The sequence below is a fragment of the Salarias fasciatus genome, unplaced genomic scaffold, assembly GCF_902148845.1.
Source record: "Salarias fasciatus unplaced genomic scaffold, fSalaFa1.1, whole genome shotgun sequence".
In the NCBI taxonomy this organism is placed as follows: domain Eukaryota; kingdom Metazoa; phylum Chordata; class Actinopteri; order Blenniiformes; family Blenniidae; genus Salarias; species Salarias fasciatus.
Window position 1 is genome coordinate 42,823 of NW_021941242.1, and position 11,029 is coordinate 53,851.

Sequence of the window (11,029 nt, forward strand, 5' to 3'; positions counted from 1 at the left end):
GCGTCTGACGACCTGAGCGAGAACCAGAGTGGGCACTGTGCGTTCTCTGCACTGGCGAAAAGGTCTGCCACTGGGCATCCGAACCTGCGCCAGAGTCGGGCTGCGACCCACGGGGACAGGTCCCACTCGTCGTGGAGTGGGCCTCCCCGGGACATTCTGTCTGCACCAACGTTGAGGACTCCGGGCACGTGACGCGCTCTGAGAGACGCGAGGTGCCGGTCCGCCCACCGGAGGATCTCCGCTGCTGTGCGATGAAGAGGGGGAGACCGGGTCCCCCCCTGCCTGTTCAGGTACGCGACCACCGTAGTGTTATCCGTCCTGATGAGCACATGGCTGTCCTTCAGCCTGGCTTGGAAATGGAGCAGGACCCTCTGCACCGCCGTCATTTCCAGCACATTGATGTGAGTGGGAGTCAAATCCCAAGCACCGCCCACCGCGTGGTGGTCTAGGGTGCTTCCCCATCCCGCGAGAGACGCATCGGTGAACACTTCGACGTGATGCGACACGCAGCCCAGTGGAACTCCTTGCATTAGGAGCGCAGGATCCATCCAATAAAGGAGATCCTGGCGTGCTTGGGGCGGGATCGGGAACCGTTTGCATCCGTCCCAGGAGCCCCAGGAGCTCGATGTGGTGCAGGACCTGGGTCGTGTGCAGCACAGCCTCCTGATGAGAGGACGCCAGTATGAGCCAGTCGTCGATGTAAGTGAGGATCCTCAGACCACGACGACGGAGGGGCTCCAGCACTGCTTCGACACACTGGGTAAAGGTGCGAGGGGCGAGAGAGTAGCCGAAGGGGAGCTGGTTGTATTGAAAATACCTGGTCCCCACGGCAAAGCGGAGGAAGGCTCTGTGCCTTCTGAGAATGGGGATGTGGAAGTAGGCGTCCGTCAGGTCGATCGAAGTCATCCAGTCCCCAGGTCGAATGCTCTCCAGGAGGTGTTTGACCGTCAGCATGCGGAACCTCCTGGTGGCTATGTGAGTGTTGAGGACCCTCAGGTCCAGAATGGGTCTTACACCCCCGCTTTTCTTGGGGACCAAGAAGTAGGGGGAATAAAACCCGAGTGCGCCTCTGTCGCACTCAGCTCCGTGACCGCACCCCGGCGGAGGAGTGAGGCTACTTCTGCCTCGAGAGCGGCCGTCCCCGCAGGGCATGCGAGCCGCGTACGAAGGATGCCGTTGAAGAGAGGCGGACGACAGGCGAACTGCAGGGCATAACCGTTTCTCAGTGTCCTGGACAGCCAGGGAGAAAGCGGTCCCAACATAACACGCCATGTGTGAAACTGGAGCGTGTGTGGCTGTACCACGGCCAGCGGGGACGGCCCACCCATCCTCCCGGCCTCGGGAGACGGGGGGCCCCCGGCGAAGGGCTGTGGAGCAGGCGTCCCCTGAATGAGAGTGGGCGGCCGCCAGGGGGCCGCGGACCGGCGCTTTGCTGGGTACAACCCGAGCAGAGGCAGCACGGTCCCGGAGTTTTCCGGGTCGCTGTCCTCGGTGCTGATGTCGGAGCCTTCCGGATCGCTAGCCGTGATGCTGAAGCCGGAGCCGGGACGCTCAATAGCGGGAGCCCGGGACGGCAGAGCTCCGCTGCTCCGAGGCTCCGCCGTGTCAACACACGGGGAAGCCGAGGGAGCGCTGCCGGGAGCAACACGAATAAGGCCGGGATCGGGGCGCTTTACGGTGGACACCCGGGCCGGCGTGAGTCCGCCGCTCGGCGGAGAAACCCCGCTGGGAGCGGCATGAGTGGCGCCGGGGCTGGGGCGCTGCATGTTGGCAGCCCGGGGCGTAACGGCACCGCCGCTCTGACGCCTCGTCATGCTAACACGAGCGGAGGTCGGCGGACAAACGCTGCTGAGAGCGCTATGGGTGCGGCCGGGGCCGGGATACCCCACGGCGGGGAGCCGGGCCGGGCCGGAGCCGTCGCTCTGACGCTTCGAAATGCTCACTCGAGCCGAAGCCGGTGGAGAGTGCAGCCTGGAGCGTTTGCGGGGCGCTGAAAAGACATCAGCACCGCACCGCTTGCGTGACGCACACAGCGGGAAAGCTAGCGGCTCCAGCGCGCTGCTATGCCCCGCGTCCGCAGCCGCATTGCGGCCAGAGCGCGAAGAAAGCGCCGGTGAAGAGGCGGTTCCGTGCGCATTCCGCTCACCATCCTCAGCCGCCTTATCGCGGAGCGGGAGGAGGGAGGGAGAAGGGCCCAGCCGGGTTTTGCACTTTTCGATCATGCTAACACGGGGGAGAGGAGGGACTGCTGCTCTTTGGAAGATGTAACGGGCCTGACGGCCTTATTTGCATGTTTGCTGGCAGGTGCGGGTCGAGCGGACGGGGCGCTCCGTGTCTCGGGAGCGCGGGACCGTCTGGGCTGATCGGCGCCCCGGGAGGATCGGCGGGAAGATGATCCGGTCTGTCCAGGTGCCGAGGTGCTCCAAGGAGCGGGATGCCGCTGGTCCGCGGAGCGACGGCGCTACGGCGGCGGCTCACGGCGGGGCTGGAGGTGCGGGGCGAGCTGCTGCGAGCCTCGTGCTGCTGCCTCCAGGCGCTCGATGATCACCTGTATATCGGGCCCAAAAAGAGAAGAGGTGGACAGGGGGAGTCCCAGGACGCCCCGCTGGTCCCGCTCAGATAAAGAAGACAGACCAAGCCACAGGTGCCTCATGGCGAGCTGTGCGTTGGCCATGACGCGGCCTCCACACATGCGCATCAGGACTTCGGCCGTATTTCGGACTTCCACGATGTCTTCGGGGGAAAGCTGGGACTTCTCATGGCAGATCTTGTCCACAGAGCCCAGGAGGAAGGTCATGTTATTGGCTAGGGCGAACGTCAGGTTGCTGCTAGCGTAGCCACGATCCAGGAAGCTCGCCATGCGCCTGTCCCTTTCCGACGGCAGCACGGGCTTTCCGCCGGGCCAGGCGGAGGATCGGGGGAGGAGGCACAGACGAGCGGAGTCCTCAATGGCAGGCACTCCAGAGACCGGCGGCCAGCCCTCCACACAAGAATACTCTCGGTAGCCCTTCACCGTACCCTTGGCGGCAAGTGGCGTACCCCAGTCCCGCTGCACGTGAGCTTGAAACGACGGCACGGCGGGACATAGGACCGCAGTCCGGGACCGAGCCCATGACCGGGTTGCCAGCCCGAGTGCAAAATCACGCTGCACCGGCTCCGGAGGCTGCGGCGGCAGCGCGAGGCCGGTGCGCTCGGCGGCTGAAGTGAAGAGCCCCGCGAGGTGCTCCACAGGCTCGCGGGGGAGATGGGATGCGGTGGAGGCGGAGTCGAACCGAGTCGAACTCTGTGACACAGACATGCTGCTGTGGCTGCTGCTGCTGCTGCTGACGCTCCTGCGGATCTCGGCCCAGTCGTAGGCGGCGGCGGCAGCGGTCTCCTCGGCGTCGTCCTCACCGGCAGGAGCCGGGGAGGTTGCGCCCATGAAGGCTGCTCGCCGCTGGCTCTCTTCGAGCGGCAGCGCGAGGCAGGCCGGGCAGGAGGTCCGCTGGCGGTGATGCTGCCAGCCAAGGCAGAGGAAGCAGAGCTCGTGACAGTCCTGCACGATGAGCGGAATGCCGCAGGAGCAGCAGAAGAACGGCCCGACGCCCGATGGCGACTGGTTCCAGGCCGGCGAATCCATTCTCGTCGAATCTTGATCTGGAGAATAGAGGCTTCTATGTCTCATGGAGATGCTGAGAAAGAAGAAGGGTTTGCTTAGCGCCATCCGAGGTTATGTACCATCGGTGTGGGGCGTGGCGCTGCGCCATCGCGTGCGGGGGATTGGTGCGTCGAGCTTTGTATAGTCTCAGTGGATTGGACAGAGATTGGAGGTGTGCCACTAGCGAAGCCCGTAGCACTTCCGAAGTAGAACCTCAGATGTACATCAGTCACTGTGCATGAAATACGATCAATCAGTGTGGAGTTTTTTGTATTCTTTTTAAGCTCTGCTACTCTATCCTGACCCTGTCCAGCTGTGTATCAGAGCAAAGTGCTTCTTCATTGCGGTTAGCAGGTTGTGTGTTGTTTGTGTACGTCACCCATGCCATCAGTGGTGATTCCACCTTCTCAGTCAGAACTTCCTCCCTCAGTCGGATGAGAATTCAACGTGACCCGTTTCCCCCCTTCTTGTGCTCCTCTGCGTTGTTCTCCACACCATCGTCCATGTCCACAGTTCTTATGTGGACAGTTACGGACCCAGTGTCGAGTCCGTCCACCAGCTTCACCCTGGTGTCCTTCGTCCCCCTCAGGCTGGTGCTTCGAGCTTGAGTCCTGAGGAGAGTTGCTTCTGAAGAACGACCATGAATGATGTTGTGCTGTTGGCTCAGTTTTCATTTCCATCATTCATCCAGGAGGTGGTGCTTTCCAGCACCGATGTGTTGGGAGTGTCTGACAGACCAGACCACTCCTTCAGTAGGAAGCCGATGCAGAGGTGGAGTTCGACACGTCAGAGAGGGTGGGAGTAGAGTCGAGCAGAGGCCACGGTGGTTGGATGGATGTTTGAAGGGGAGGAGTCCAGTCACTTTCCTCACACATCCGACGTCCAGTACGAATCAACCTCGAAAGAGAGCAGATGGCACGGAGACACATGTATCTGTAGTAAACCCTCTCATGTCCCTCGCGATGTTTTCTCTCCCTGGTCTCTCCCTAAGCGGCTGTCCCTCTGCTTTCTATCTCTGCTTCCAGCTTCACTCATCCAAAGTGACTCCTCAATCATTCTTCTTTCCCCGGTTTTCCTGTTTCCCAGTGAACATTTTAGCAGAACCAGTCACTGTCTCATGCTCAAACTTCCCCCCTTTGGGGAACCCAAACCATTCACTCAATTCTCTCACACGTCCCACACACTCGGGCCCATACTTTCCTGACATGTCATTACATATTGGGGTGTCTGGAGGACTCTCTGTTATGTATTTTGTGCCACTAAGGTTGCCGTACTGAAGACGCACCCACGGCATTATGGGTAGTGTAGTTTATGTTTAAGAGTTTACATCCAGCGGTCCGTGTGTTTTGCTGTGTTGATCAATAAAAGAACTCAACGGCCACATGAGTCCGTGTTCTTGTAATATGAAGAAGCCAACCTAAGATATAACAAAAATGATGACGAGGACGTCTGAATCGACGCGTTTTGCCGGTGTTTGGGAGAAGTGTGAAGGACTTCCTCAGAGTTAGCTTGGAGCTAGCATGGATGCTACCGTGGAGTGTGGCACGTGTGGCGGATTCTTCTCAGAAAAGAGGGGAGGAATGGACCAGCAACACCGACAGTGATACACCAGGACCAAGGGACGCTGTGAGTAAAGTGTGGTGACCATATGCAACGAAGTGGTGCTATAACCAGCAGTTGTGATAAAGAATGGCTGGAGTCATCGGTTCGATTGGTCCCTTTGATGAAAGTATAGAGCAATGGAGCTCATACACAGAGCGGTTTGACTATTTTGTTGCTGCTAATGGAATAAGCGATGAAAAGCTTGTACCCACTTTCTTGAGTGTGATTGGACCAAAGACCTTTACCCTGCTTCGGAACATATTACAGCCTGAAAAACCAGGGAGTAAAATGTACAAAGAGATTGTGGACACTTTGACGAAGCATTTCTCCCCCAAACCTCTGGTAATCGCTGAAAGATTTCGATTTCATCGGCGAAATCAAGCAGAGGGTGAGTCTGTCACCATGTTTGTGGCAGCTTTACGTAGACTAGCAGAGCACTGTGAGTTTGGTGATACGTTAAGTGATGCGTTAAGGGACAGGCTTGTATGTGGACTGAAAAATGAAGCTGCTCAAAAGAAACTACTGACAGAAAGTGACTTGATGCTCAAGAAAGCCATTAACATCAGCGTGTCCATGGAAATGGCTTCTAAGGAGGCCCAACAGCTGCATGTGGGGGGACAGGTTCACAAAATCAGCAAGGGAAACATGGATGCTAATGGGCCATGTTTTCGCTGTGGGAAGTCTGGCCATTCTGCATCTGCATGCTGGTGCAAAGACATGGATTGCCGTAAATGTGGAAAAAAAGGTCACGTGGAGCGAGCATGTTGAAGTAAAATGAGCAAGGAAGAAGGCTCCAAGTTTGGAAATAAAAACAAAACTCTGTACTTCAAGAAAAAGAGACGTGTGCACACAGTCAAAGGTGAAAAAGAGAGCAGCAGTGATTCTTCAGAGGGAGACGTGTCTGCTTTGGTGAATACACTAAGTGTAATGACGGTGGGGGATAGTTCAGATGGGTTCTGGACCCAAGCTAAGTTGGAAGGACATTCCATAAAGATGCAGATAGACACTGGATCGAGAGCATCATTAGTGTCTGATCAGTTCTACAGGAAATATCTGCGTCATCTTCCCCTACGCCCCCCAGACAGAGCCAGACAAAGCCTCCACCAGACACCCAGTGCACATGAAGGGGATGACCGATGTACTGGTGCAGTGTAATGATCAAACTGTGAGACTCCCAGTTTACATCACGAGGGGAAATTTTGCCGCCATAATGGGTCGAGTGTGGTTGAAAGCGATTCGGCTCAACTGGCAAGAAGTGAGAAAAATGTCAGACAGTTTTCAGCTTCAGAAAATTCTGGAAAAACATGAAGAAGTCTTTCGTGATGAACTGGGTTGTATGAAAAATATCACTGTGAAGCTGCACGTTAAACCTGATACTAAACCTGTGTTTCTGAAGGCAAGACCTGTACCATATGCTGTCAGACCGAAGGTGGAGGCTGATTTGGAGGCAATGGTCAAAAATGGAGTCCTGGAGCCAGTAACAGTGAGTGAGTGGGCTACACCCATCGTTCCAGTGCACAAGAAAAATGGTGGAATCCGGACCTGTGGAGACTTTAAGGTAACTGTCAATCCTGCCTTAATTACAGAACAGTACCCACTTCCTCTGATCGATGACTTATTTGCTGGACTAAGTGGTGGAAAAAAATTCAGCAAAATAGATCTGAACCAGGCTTACCTGCAAATGCAGGTTGATGAACAGTCACGTGAGATGCTCACTATTAACAAACAAAAAGGCCTTTTCAGATACTGCAGACTACCGTTTGGTATCACTTCAGCACCAGCCCTGTTTCAGAGAGCTATGGACCAGGTCCTCAGTGGTCTACCCAGGGTGCAGTGCTATTTGGATGACATTCTGTGCACTGGGGCAAACGATGAAGAGCACCTGCAAAATCTGGATGCGACTCTACAAAGACTGAGGGAGTATGGATTGAGAGTGCGCAGAGACAAATGTGAGTTATTTCAACCATCAGTGGAATACCTGGGACATGTGACTGATGCTCAGGGACTTCACACAGCACCGTCCAAAATCACAGCCATTGTGGAGGCACCTCCACCCCAAAATGTCAGCCAGCTGCGATCTTTCTTGGGGTTGCTGAACTATTATTGACGTTTTATCCCAAATCTGGCTTCGCTGTTACAACCACTGCATGAGTTGTTACACCAAGACAAGCCATGGAAATGGACAACCACATGTCAGGAGGCTTTTATGAAGGCAAAGAATGTGCTGACTACCTCTGAAGTGTTGACTCACTTCAACCCTTCACTCCCAATTCAGCTTGCTTGTGATGCTTCTCCGTATGGGGTAGGAGCTGTAATCTCTCACATACTGCCAAATGGTGAGGAGAAGCCCATCGCTTTCGCTTCCAGAACCTTGAACAAAGCAGAAACTAACTATGCTCAATTGGAAAGAGAGGCATTGAGCATTGTTTTCGTTGTGAGAAAATTCCACCAATAATTTGTATGGGAGGAAATTTACACTTTTGACAGACCATCGACCTCTCACAACCATCCTGGGGCCTCACACTGGGATTCCGCCTCTTGCTGCATCAAGGTTGCAGAGGTGGGCTTTGCTGCTTTCTGGTCACTCGTACGACATCAAGTATCGTAAGTCAGACTTTCATTGCAATGCTGACGGGTTATCCAGATTGCCACTCCCCATCACAAAACCTGATTCGAAAACAGTGGACATCTTCTACTTCAGGGAAGTGGAAAAGGCACCTGTGTCGGCTGTGCAAATAAAAAGAGAGACTCGCAATGACCCAGAGCTTTCGGAGGTCATGGACATTGTTGTCAAAGGTCGACCTGCCAGCAACACAGTGCATCTCCAGCCTTATCTGGGGAGGAGGTTGGAACTTTCTGTTCAGTCGGGATGCCTGCTTTGGGGAAGGCGAGTGATCATTCCGCTCTCTCTCAGACCAAAAATGTTGCAACAGCTTCACACAGGACATGGTGGAATTGTCAAGATGAAAGAAATGGCAAGAAGCTATTTTTGGTGGCCAGGAATGGACAAACAAATTGGGGAAATAGCTACATCTTGTTCAGCCTGCCATAAAATCAGAAACAACCCACCATTAGCTCCTCTTCATCCATGGGAATTTCCACAACAGCCATGGCAGCGTGTTCACATTGACTTTGCAGGGCCAGTGGAAGACAAGATGTTCTTGGTGGCTGTTGATGCACACAGCAAATGGCCTGAAGTGGCAATAATGAGGTCCACCACCACTGAAAAGACAATCGAAAAGCTTGGAGAGATGTTCTGCAGGTTTGGATTTCCTGCACAACTAGTCTCGGACAATGGACCCCAGCTTGTGTCTCAAGAAATGTCAGCATTTCTACAAGCAAATGGAGTGCAACATATCACCTCCGCTCCTTATCATCCTGCCACAAATGGGCTCACTGAAAGGTTTGTCCAGACACTGAAGCGTGCTCTAAAGACATCACGAGGACAAGGAACACTACATCAAAGACTGCACAGTTTCCTGCTAACTTACAGGAACACTCCTCACAGCACGACAAAGTCCTCTCCTGCAAACTTAATGTTCAAGAGAGATCTGCGCACAACCTTTGACCTGCTGAAGCCTGCAGCAGTAAAAGACATTGTTTGTGGTCAGCAGGAAAAACAGATCCAGCGCAGAAAACATCAAGCGAAGGCATGGCCGTTTCTTCCTATAGGCCAACTAGGCGAATGCCTAGGGCCCCCAAGCCACCAGGGGGCCCCAAAGCTGCATGTTCAATCTCTTCTGAGGATAATTAAAATGTCCTGTTTTTATCTGTAGCTAGCTCTTGTGTTTATTACACCTCTTACATGCTTAAAAATAAACGTTGGATAAAATAAACTGCAATGATAAGCTGTGGCTGGTGCTTTTATGGCATTATTAGTGTGTTGGACCGCTCTGTCACACAGCAAGTGACGTCACGTAGCGGCCGCCGACAGGTACGATGGGAATGATGGACAGCTACCCGTCATTAGCCAGAGGATTAACAAAACAAACCATAATGGCATCAAAAAGAAATTATCCCAGCGGCGCGGAAAAACGGAAGAAAAAGAAGACTGAGGAAGAAAAACGTTCAAAGGATAAAGGTAAGTCATTTGCTGGTGATGTGGGCTGGAGAGGTGGAGGGGAAACCAAGTTTTTTGTTTGTTTGTTTTTGTTTTTTTGCAAGTTTGTTTATTTGTCCCACTTGCCAACTAGCTAGCGTCGGATAAATGTTAGCCTGCTGCCGGCTGTTATCTGTTCGTCACAAACTCAGCTTTAATGTTTGTCTCATGAAAGTTGGCCTGTCCTACCGTGGGAATGATTGGCTGACTCCGTAGACCCGTTCATTCAGATGGAGGGAGAGGAGAGGAGGGGAGGAGAGGAGAGGAGAGGAGGATGGAGAGGAGGTGAGGAGGGAGGGCATGTTGTAGTCTGCTCTGTCAGTGTTCAGTGGACGTTGTCTCACATATTTTACACTTTATTTTATAATTAGTTAGAATTAATTTACTAAGTTTAGTGTGTATTGTATAGGGCTCTAATTAGGGACCGAGCCCGGAGGGCAAGGTCTCCACATTGTTCTTAAAACTGCTACTGTTTAGTTTAGTTTTTAATTTAAAGGACTGTTTTAAAGTTTTGTTTTTAATCTATTAATCAATCAACATTTCTTTAATAGAGCCCTTTACAACACATACAGTGACCAAAGTGTGTTCCAACAAAATTAAAGCATATGAATAACAATAACTACATAATTTAAAGCCAATAAAGCAAATAATAAAACAAGATTAAACCAATAAAAACAAATACAAGGAATTTATTTGACTTTGTGTTTTAATTGATGTATAAATATTATTCATGGCGTTTTATCCTTATTTCAGACTTTTGTGGCAGTGGTTTTTTTGTCTGTTTTATTACTTTAGTACAATTTGTAAACTATTGCAGAAAACTCTTAAAAGTGGCAACTTTGTCAATCAATCAATTTATTTTTGTATAGCCCAGTATCACAACAGCAGCTGCCTCAGAGGGCTTCAAGATGTTACATTGATTGGTAAAAATAAAAACAGTGAATAAGCATAATGTTAATGTCAAATTCACTTTGCAACTGGATACAAACTTTAAAGGGACACTGCACATCACAATGTTTAATATAAAAACAGATTGCCAGTAATTTTAATTTTCTGTGTTACTGCAACAACACTAATAATAAAACAGAATATGTACTCAGGATCTATTTTTTGCTTGATAACCTAATGAGCTTTGACTTTGCAGGAGCAATTCTAAAATATTTCGGAGCTCCAGACATCGAGCCTGAGGGATCGTCCGAACATCCTGACCCGGAAGCCCCGGGGCCATCAGGTATCTCCTTCTGTCCAGGAAGCTCCAGAACAATCGCTAACATCAGAACCTCTTTCTGCCCAGGAAGCATCGGAGCAGAGGAAGATACAAATACAAACTCTGAGAGCAACTCCCTGTGTTGTGTCTACCTTGGCAAGTGTGCTCACACCCGGTCAGACCCCTTTTGTTGTGGCCATTCTCTAAGGTTTCCAAAATCTTGTTTACGGCCACATAGAGGGAGGGGGTCGTGTTTTTAGACGCGTGCTTCCAAAAATCCAGATGAGAAGATTGAGCTTAATAGAAGATTTATTCAGAACAAAAACGAACAACTTAAGGCTTTACAAAAAATCAAAATGTTTCTGGTCCACTACCAGATCCAAAATATTCCCTCTTTCCACGCTTGTGCTGCACGGTCAAAAACTTTTTTCAACTGAACTCCTCCTCCCATCCAGCACCTTTACAAATAAGCTTTCAGCCTGCC